The 10,835-nt window shown below is 39.6% G+C and overlaps 1 protein-coding gene and 1 long non-coding RNA gene across 3 annotated transcripts in view; both read right to left on the minus strand.

The window, feature by feature from the left end:
• cntnap2a (contactin associated protein 2a) overlaps positions 1 to 10,835 on the minus strand; it is a 351,650-nt gene that overhangs the window by 211,381 nt on the left and 129,434 nt on the right. The window lies entirely within an intron of this gene.
• The window catches only part of LOC116671978 (uncharacterized), a 17,629-nt gene continuing 8,134 nt past the window's right edge, over positions 1,341 to 10,835 (minus strand). Inside the window, exon 3 of the long non-coding RNA XR_004327433.1 lies at positions 1,341 to 1,397. This is a non-coding gene — a long non-coding RNA (uncharacterized LOC116671978). The remainder of the gene's footprint in view (positions 1,398 to 10,835) is intronic.

A 10,835-nucleotide genomic window follows, 5' to 3' on the forward strand; every position in this document is an offset into this window, starting at 1 on the left:
ACTGGACTTGAACCCTGACCTCCTGAGTGAAAGTCCTGTTCTTCTGCGCTTTTTGATTGAAAGGTGGTCTTTAACTGAATTGTGTTTGCTGCACTGTACATTTTTTCTGTTATATTTATAAACTCAATATAGTCCATCTCAGTTATTTTTGTCTGATGATCTCCATCCGTCTAGAAGTGGTTTTAATGTGCAGGAGGTAAGAAGGATGAACTGGTTGACCTCTCTGCTGGCAGAAGGCAGTTTGTATTTAGGACGTACTCAGTGTTACTATTGGAAATAAAGGACTAACGTTTAACTTTTCCACCTACAAAAGCATTAGATAGATAGATAATACTTTATTCATCCCACAGCGGGGAAATTCACTTGTTACAGTAGCATTTTCTACAATAAAAGCAAAAAACAAACAAACAAACAAGTAAACACAAGAAAAACAGGCAAACAATAGACAATGAGCAGAAGGTAGACTGAAGGAAAGTGGCGTCAAATAAAGGTATTGTAAAGTAAAGTGCAGTTGCCATAGTACAAAAAAAAACTATATTGCAGTGTAACTAAGTGACCTTAAAATTAAAGTGAATATGTATTGTTTTCAACAAACCATTTACAACATACAATAAATGTTTTCTGCGGCAGTGCATGACCATTCCTGTCTTCTTTAACTCTGTTGTAATATATTAATATCATTTAGCCAAGTCAAACTCTATACAGAGTTGTTGAATCTAGCAAATTCATGCAACTCTGATTCCAAAACTGCTCTCAAAAACGAATTGAAGTCACTTCTCTTTTTCGTGGGGTTGAAGAGAAAGAGTTTAAAAAACGGTCAAATGGGCATTCCCTAATTAGCAGGTAGCCACATACGCGTGTTGTCATGTACACCTGGAATTCTACGACAGCAGCTCCCTAGTGAGCGTCACAAAGAAGTATAGTACACAAATTAACAGATGTTCCGCAGCATAGAAAAGGCCTCAGTAATTGGCATTACAGATGGTTGTTACCATAATTTGCCGGTGTCTTCACTTCAAAACAGAAATTGTGAAGTAAATACAAGTATGACTCATTGTATGACATGTGACAGTCATAGACACCCCAGCAGGGGGGATGCTGTACATTTTTATCTTAAAAATGAAATTAAGATTAATAACTGAAAATGATTTCCTGTGGAGTTTGTAACCTCTAGAAGCACTTTGGAGCTGTTTCTATGAGCGGGTCAATGTTTTTTTTTGTCTCGTGCATGTGCATGAGGATGCGTGTGTGGCACAGAACACAGTCCTGTAGATGGTTTTACACGGTTTCCTAATCCTCTAGCGCCAGTAACACAGCAAGATATCCTGCGATGGATTGGACCAAGAAATGCAGGGAAGAAGAAGAACGCAAGGTAGTAAGCATGGATGTAAACAATACTTGATATAAAATACTTTGGCTTTTACAAGGAAAGAAATGCACCCAACATGACTGGTAGACTTCAAGGATAATAGTGTGTATCCTTGAAGGTCATCAGAGAGTAACACTGAATGTTGTGTAACTTTTGATGGTTTGCAAGAAAACTCCACAGGGCACATTTTACTTGAATGTTAGCTGCCAAACAATATTGCATTGTGTAAAAAGAAAGAAGTGATGTTTTTTAAATTTTCTTATTGAACCTATATTTATTCAGGGGAGCTTCATGAGAGGCAGCCTTTCTTTTGCAGGAATGCCTGATCATATTCACAGAGTTACACATTCATACCTAGAAGCTGCCCAGTACAACTACAGTCTGAACTGCTGGCCTCCGAGCAGCTCCATTGGAGCTGCTGGGGCTAAGGGCCTTGCTCAAGGGCACCTCAGTGGTGGGTGATGAGGGAGGCACTTTTATAAAAGATGCAACAGTGACGGAGTGAAACTTCACTGTAGGCAAATGCTTGGCGAACCAACCAGACTATCAGACACATGTATTTTATTATTCTTTATTGGTTAAAATGTACTGTATTTTTCTGAGAATGGATAGTTCTGACATATACAGCATCTTTAACTGGAAAAACTAATTTTCTGACTACATGACTCAGATTGCTTGCTGCTCGTAAAGATCTCATGTTATGCTGTTTGGCTTTTCCCTTTTCCTTTATAGTGTTGTATGTCTATTTTGTGCATGTTATTGTTGTACAAAGTGAAAAAGCCCAAAGTCCACCCCAAAGGGACGTACCATCTCCAACAGAAAACACTGTTCACAAACTGCTCCGAACAGCTCTATTGTAGTCCAGCCTTTATTTACGTGACAAATGTGTGTCACTTTGTAACACACGTTCTAATGCTCGCCTAGCTGCTAGTGTTGCTGCTTCTGATTAGCTAGCAATGCTTACCGAGGTCCTGCGCATGTGCGACTCCCAACAGAGACGGAACAGAAGGGAGATGGCTCACTCTGCAGCTAAAACGGAGAGCTCAACACACAGGGTGAAAAGAGGAGCTGCAGCAATGTGCAGTAAAACAAAAATATGACGTTCAAAAAAAAATTAAACCATGTAAACTTATTGTGGTACAACCTCTAAATACAATTATGAACCTGAACCAGTGTGTATCTAGTTGCACACTAAGTATTACTGTAATTTCCATGCAAAGTTACATTATGTACCTTTCTGCACACAGGGCTCCCACAGCCTTGCAGCGTGAAATAGCGGATGGCAGTGGAGTGAATAACAATCATCTAGACCCCAGAGTGGGAGCTCATTTAATTTTCTATTCGCACAATACCCCAGTGGGAATTAAAATGACCATTTGCCCCATGACAAGATGCCAACTTTTGTAAATGTGAAATTTGTTCTGTGAAAAAAAAAAAAAAAGACGTAGGTAGGGGTTATATTTTTAAAGAAATGAAATCCTATCAGTTATAGATATTACAAAATGTTGGTGTTTCTCCATAGCAGATATGTTTATTCTAAGTAAGACGGTAATGTAGGTTTTCACTGAGGAGAACTGTATTAATTATGTTTCATGCTCTCTTTCAGCGGAAATCGTCTCAACTCTACAGTTAGTCTAGAAGGGGGGTTGCTTTCCCCAACTCTCTCTCTGTATGGTATGTATGCAGAATCTAACTCACTTAGCCAGCTGGGGTGAGGTACATTGTTATTATATTCTCTATTCATTCATTTTTCTTACACTCCTTACACTTTTTGTCCCTTTCCATGTTTGAATTTTTAATGCGAATGGGTGAATTTCCAAACATAATTAGCCATTTGGTCCCCTCTCTCCTTCTTGAAAGATGTTTTATTTAAAAAAAAAATCTTCTCATGTGGCTTATTCATTCTATACACTTTCTCTCAAGCTTATTTCTCTTTCAACCCTTTTCCTGATCACCCTTTAACTACCCACCACCACCCCCAAGCTTGCCAGCTCTTTGCATGAGCCGTTAATCTAAATTTTTTGGTCCAGATTCATTTTTCATGTCTTGGAACCCCTCACCAAACATTTTGTTGTCAACAGATCTGGTGCCCTGCGCCAATGTGTGCACAGACCAAGCGCATAATGAGATGTTTTGGATGAAGCAACTACACATAAAGACAGACATCCAAACACCCACGCTCGCACTCACTGTCATGAAACGTTTAAATATTTAAAAAATTACTAAAAACGTAAAGGTTTATGTTAAACAAACATGTGCTCATCTTTTACAACACAAGCTAAGTTTCTGACAGAAAAATGTTTCTCTTCACTCTGTTTATAACCGTATGAATGTATTCATCTTCATTGTTCAGATCAAATTTCCAAGCTCATAGACTGATTTGTTGACCTTTTTGTGATACCTTTTCATCCCTGCTTCCCTTTTCATCGGTGTGGCAATTAACAATTTGAATGAGTTTAATTTACATAAAATACTTCAGTGGAAATGAGGCTCTCGGTCCTTCAAAAAAAAATCCTGAAATCATCTAGCAGCAGTTCTCACTCTCCAAATCAAGTCCTTGCAGTCAGTTTGTTGTACGTAACATGTTAGTCTGTCTAATAAGGTAACCATGGACCCGCCTCTGTCTAACATTCAGTTAGCCCGGCCAGCTCAATAAACCATTGTGGGTCTGCTGCATAAGTTCATCTATTATTTATCACAGTAATTAAAGGGCTACTCAGGATGACTGATTATCTGTCTCACTGGTAATCCATGGAGCCTCGGGTTGGTTTATGGGAGGTCTGTGGTGACAGAGTGGTCCACCTGATGGGACTTCTCTGATGTTTTTTGATGCATTTTTGTGGCAGATGAATAAATGAAGTTTTAATTGGGGAGACGAGAAACAGACAACACTATAGGTTAATGGAAAGGGGTAAAATAAAAAGTGACAGAAAAACAGATTATACTAACTACGCCATCTGCATCATACCCCGCTCCGAAGCAGAGCATTTTTCCACAGTGCAGCATTCAAAATGCTCTTCTCTTACACTTTGTATCAAAAACACCTCATCACTCTGCAGTTTGACATGCCCACTTGGTGCCAGGTCAGACTAGTTGTACCCGCCTGATTCAGTAAACTCTCAACCAGGACCGATTTGCTCTGAGCTGCTTCAAGCATAACCCTGTTTCTCACTCTACCTTTAGAAGAGTGTGTATGAATTTGTGCACAGGTGTGTGTGTGTGTGTGTGTGTGTGTGTGTGTGTGTGTGTGTGTGTGTGTGTGTGTGTGTGTGTGTTTGTGAGTGAGCACAAGAAATGGCAGGTAAACATTTTGGCTTGGCCTAAAGATTGGTTAAAAAAAAAAAATCTGAATGGATGAAGTATGTTCTGGCTACACCACCTATCTATTCTAGGGGTAGGGGCTGGGCTTGGTTTTTAAACTAATCACAAAAGTCCCAATGGTGGAGATAGCAAAGGGGAGAGATGTGCTGGATGTCAGGCTTTATCCTAGCTATGTACATGCGTTGAGCCTGACTATCTCTGAGTGAATACAGCACATCATGCACACCCCCAATATTCATAAACACTTTAATCTTTTACTCAGCCCCACTCCACCTTGAGCTGCCAGCAGCCTAGTCAGCATTAGAACCAACTTGTTCTAACTTGTCCAGTCCTGAAATGAAATTCATCAGCGTGCAAACAGATTTCTTTATTTTGTATAAAATGTACTAAGTGCGCGAGGAGAGAGAGAGAGAGAGAGAGAGAGAGAGAGAGAGAGAGAGAGAGAGAATGCAACAGTCTTTTATCACAAGTATGTGTGAGCATGGCACAAAGGAAAGCAGGCAGAAATACAAACAGCATGATGATGAGGGAGTAAATGACAAAAAGTGTTTAAAATGTATGTGTGTGTTGCTATGTACATCTTGCGTTGCCCAAAGCATAGCCAATAGCTACAATATCGCAAGCTTAAGCTTGGCTTCCATAATAAATGGGTGGGTGTGATGCAGCTTTTATTCAATTGTTTCTCACAGTCTGATTGCAATTAGCAACTGGTTTACTAAGTTAGCAGGTCTTTATGCAATCAACAACTGAGACTACCTTCCAGTCTCATGCTTTAAATGAAGGAGAGTTCTAAAGATCAGCATGTTCAGGAAAGAAACCTTAATGTAGGTATTCTTAAATAGATATCCTTATGAGTGATGCAAAACATTCCAATATATACAGTAGGAGTCATTTAAAAAGGAAAATGACATTATCTTATACAAAATGAATACAAGCCAGATCATCCAGTAGTAGAGCATTGCAGTAAAGATGGATCCAGCAAAAGCAGCCGGAGAGTAGATGGTGTGGATATGACCAATAATTCCACAACCCCAAGGTAAATGCACACTATACACTAATGTCTAATAATAATGTCTTGTTAAAAAAAAAAAAAAGTGCAATTGCCAAATTGCATTAGCAGCTCAGCTTTAGTGAGCAAAAACAACAACACACGTGTGTGCTTTGTATCATTACTGTTCTCTCTTTCTTTGTGAAAATTTGGTTGTTCAGTTTCTTAACATTTACCATATTTTGTATTATTACTATTATTTTCACTTTCTTTTCTATTGAATTTTCTTCCACTGAAGAAAGGTTGTTGTACAATGCTCATAACAGCAGAGGATTATTAATTATTTCCCATGGTTCCACAGGTGGGAATGGTTCTCATTTCAAAGGCCATTAAAATACCATCACGCACAGACCATCATGAGATTTGGGGATTTGGCTTATTGGTTAGTGGCTATATTAGTATCAAAGGAGCTCAAACAGAAACACATATGCAAGGATGGTCTGTTTCAAGAACAGTGCTATCATGAGAAAAGTCAGTAACACTGAGCTAGACCAAACAAAAACAGGTGTAAACTAGGCAGTGAAATATATTTACTTTAATAGCATCAATATATCAGTTTACTCTGACACCAAATGTCTACAAATATTTAGAAAATGTGCACCTTGCTCTTTCTAAAAAAGTAGATTTAAATTTTGTCTGGCTATTACAAGAAGAGACAGACTAGTAATTGGATAATTTGAAGAGTGAGATATGTGTTACATTAATGCCAATACAGTATTTGGAAAATTAGCATGCTGCAAAGGCTAGTCATCCAGGAATACTACAAGTTGGAGGAGTTATTTGGCTGCCACTCTGTGCCCATTGTAATTAGTTTGATATGTGCATAGTCCATCATGGGCAGAAAGTAAAATGGATAGGTAATCTATACCTGCATATAAAAATTACACTACAGGATTCCAATTAACAACTGGTCTTGAAGTAAATTCATTTAGGCCACACATGGGATTGTATGTTAATTTAAATGTTATAATAATAATAATATGTTACAAAAAGTATTATTTCACTATACAGTTACATCCATGCCTACTGTCAGAAGACACTTCAAATTCATAAGTTGAGACTTTCCAGTATACTTAGTATACTAGAGTATTTCCTGTTCCTACATCCATGTATCAGAGACACACACACACACACACACACACACACACACACACACACACACACACACACACACACACACACACACACACACACACACACCTTTCCCCATATAAACACAATGAGAGATTGTAGCATGCAATCCCATGTGTGAAACTTTCTCTGGTACGTCATAAATAGGAAAGAAAGAACTACACCAATTACATTTAAAACAACACAACTATGTTTGTCTGTGTGTGTATGTCCTCCTCATCATTTCTCAGTCTACAACCATATTTAACTGTGCAGTTAAATTTTGTTCCAGTTCCATTTTGTTGCATGTGAATGTTCACCTGATTTCCATGCATCATAAGTGCACCGCAGTGTTTAACAAAAAAAGAGGCAGGAAACACACTCCGCTAAAAACACTAAAATACTAAATAATAAATCATGCACAGTTTGCTTCCATTTCTTTCACTGTGAATACCTGCACAGAGGGTCAATATAAGAGCAATCAGTGAATCACCGGCTGTTGGTGGGGTCCGGATTCCCTCTCTGGAAGTCAGGGAGGAATTATGAGACCGTCTCTGGCCCTGTGTGCTCATAAAGAAGATTTGCTGCCAATCTGGCAACTGAAGCTCATAATATCACTCCCTCCACTGCCCTCCATCCCTTTGTCAGCCCTAAACTCTGCCATGCTGAGAAACAACATGTTCGGACTGGCTGTAAAAGACAAATACAGGAAGAGGGGATGTGATAGAAAGGATGAAATAAAGTAGCGAGACACAAAAAACTTAGCATGTGTGTTAAAATTGCACATGCACACACTTGTTTCCACAGAGGTACAGATGCACATACCCAATTAACTTCCCTTGAAAATAGTCCCATGTTGGTGTTCAATATGGCCTGTTTGCCTTGCAGTAAGAGGGTGTTGGTGGGGGGGCAAAGATAGGAAAAATATAGACAGGTTGGCTCAGGCCGGAAGACATATTGGATCTGCTTATGGAGTCTAAATCATTTCATATTGCAATATCAAATCTATCAAGATACAGGTTTTAACATTTGTAAGTAACAAAAGTTATTAAAAAAACTAAACGCAAAGATTGAATTTAAAATTGTAATAACTTTTTGTTAGCTAAGAAGTCAGTAAAGGTTTTGAGTGGTAGTTTCATTAATATGTACAACCTACATGTAGCTACAACCTGGAAATGGCCTGAGCAACACAAGCCATAAAATGATGGTTATGTATCTGACACACTGAAACAGATAAAGTCTACTTACTTTGAAATAACACATTTTTCACATTACTTGTTCCAAACACTAGAAGACCTGAATCAAAATAACTATGTTCGTAGGTTTAAATTATTGATGTGATAGTCATGAAAGTTTAATTGAGGGGATTTAGTAAAAAGAAACTGATGTGATGCAATCAGCAACACCATTTCACCACAGAAAACATAGAACTCTGTTGATCTGCAAACCACATAGTCTACCTCGGGGAGTGGTGTTAGAAAGTGGTATTACTTTCTCTGATAAACAGTATTTGGCCCAGCAAAGATCCCAGCTTAAAAAGAGCCCATTTGTTTTGGGCGAGTTACTTACGGAATTATTGTTAATTAGCTTCAGCTGATATAATCTGCTGCCGGCCAAATTGATCAGTTTAACCAGCAAATGTGAAAATGGGAATCCTGCTGGCTGAATGTTTTGTATATTTCTCTCTGCTAAAAAAGAAGGGAAAACGATGAAAGAAATAGAATCACCTAAAGGATTATTAGGAACACCTGTTCAACTTCTCATTAATGCAATTATCTAATCAACCAATCACATGGCAGGTGCTCAATGCATTAATGGTGTGGTCCTGGTCAAGACAACTGAACTCCAAAATGAATGTCAGAATGGGAAAGAAAGGTGTAGCAATTTGAGGTGCAGTGGTTGTTGGTGCCAGACGGGCCGGTCGGAGTATTTCACAAACGCTCAGTTACAGGGTATTCACGCACATCCATTTCTAGGGTTTACAAAGAGGGTGAGAAAGGGAAACACACCAGTATGTGGCGTCCTGTCGACGAAAAATGCCTTGTAGATGCAGAGGTCAGAGGAGAATGGGCGACTGATTCAAGCTGTAGAAGAGCAACTTTGACTGAAATAACCACTTGTTACAACCGAGGTATGCAGCAAAGCTTTGTGAAGCCACAACCCGCACAACTTGAGGCGGATGGGCTACACAGCACAAGACCCCACCGGGTACCACTCATCTCCACTACAAAGAGGCTACAATTGCAAGAGCTCACCAAATTGGACAGATGAGACTGGAAAAATGTTGCCGGTCTGATGAGTCTCGATTTCTGTTGAGACATTCAGTGGTAGGTCAGAATTTGGCGTAAACAGAATGAGAACATGGATCCATCATGCCTTGTTACCACTGTGCAGGCTGGTGGTGGTGGTGGTGTAATGTGTGGGGGATGTTTTCTGGCACACTTTAGGCCCCTTAGTGCCAATGGGCATCGTTAATGGCACGGCCTACCTGAGCATTGTTTCTGACCATGTCCATCCCTTTATGGCCACCATGGTACCCATCATCTGAGGCTACTTCCAGCAGGATAATGCACCATGTCACAAAGCTCCAATCATTCCAAATTGTTTCTTGAACATGACAATAAGTTCACGTACTAAAATGGCCCCCACAGTCACCAGATCTCAACCCAATAGAGCATCTTTGGGATGTGGTGGAACGGGAGCTTTGTGCCCTGAATGTGCATCCCACAAATCCCATCTACTGCAAGATGCTATCCTATCAATGGGCCCAACATTTTAAAGATGTTTCAGCACCTTGTTGAATCAATGCCACGTAGAATTAAGCCAGTTCTGAAGGCGAAAGGGGGTCAAACACAGTATTAGTATGGTGTTCCTAATAATCCTTTAGGTGAGTGTATATAATAAAGGTTTGTTAGCACTGAAGATTTGCAATCCCGGGATTTTGTCAAAATGAGTAAATCTAAACAAAAACAAAATAGTATCACCTATCAAAACCCAATCTTGGTACACAATGTATCTCCACTTGAGGATTCCCATCCAATACATTAATTTGTAGACATTAGATCAATTCTTAAAGTTTACAGCATGGTGGCCAACTGAAAGAGACACACTGCCCTTCAAACAGAGGATCCAAAGGCTCTCTGTCATCAAGCATCAGCCCTGCTGAAGTTTTCTTGAGCAGAATATTGAATCCCCACAAGGGCTTTGGGGGCGCTGCACTGTAGCCGACCCTGACCATTGACTTATATCTGGCTGTCTCATACATCATCAGACTAAACCTCTAAGAATGAATAACTATGGATTGCTGACAGGTGTTAAGAATCATTGCTAGTGATTTAGCTGGACCTCACAAGTCCTGGCTGTCCAGGCTGCTGGAAGAAACAACAAAGAGGGCATAGAGGACTGTACAGTTTGATAGCTTGTATAATCCTATAATCAATAATTTTTTTTAACCAGATGGGTGTTGGGGGCAAGTTAAAGAGCAAAATACACCACAGTAGAGGAGAGACCAGCAGAGAAACAGAAAGGAAAAGAAGGGGAGATGTTGACAGTACAAAAAGGGGGTTAGAAATTAATATATTTGCAATATCAAAGTATGGAACATGAAGCCTTCCATCTTTGGACTGATTAAAATGTGTGGCTAATCTGAATTCAGTCTGAGTCCAATAAACAAGGAGCAGACTCCTCTATGCTGATAAACGCAGCAGCATCAGTACACTGTCAAAAACACACATGAAAGTGCAAAAATATTTTAGCGTTTAATATGCATTCACACTAATGCACTTACACATAGAATATGCATGCATGCACACATATGCAAAGTCATGCTAGGGGATGTCCAGCAGTAATTAGAGGTGAACCCAATTTGCTAACAACCTTCAGCTCTAAGACCCACGGCAGGCTGACAAATTAGGGTTCTCTCTCCCAGCCACACATGGGCTCCCACAGGTTAATGGGAATCAGGTGGCTGAGTGTTTGTGTGTGTGT

This window comes from Etheostoma spectabile, chromosome 22 (genome assembly GCF_008692095.1).
Source record: "Etheostoma spectabile isolate EspeVRDwgs_2016 chromosome 22, UIUC_Espe_1.0, whole genome shotgun sequence".
Taxonomy (NCBI): Eukaryota; Metazoa; Chordata; class Actinopteri; order Perciformes; family Percidae; genus Etheostoma; species Etheostoma spectabile.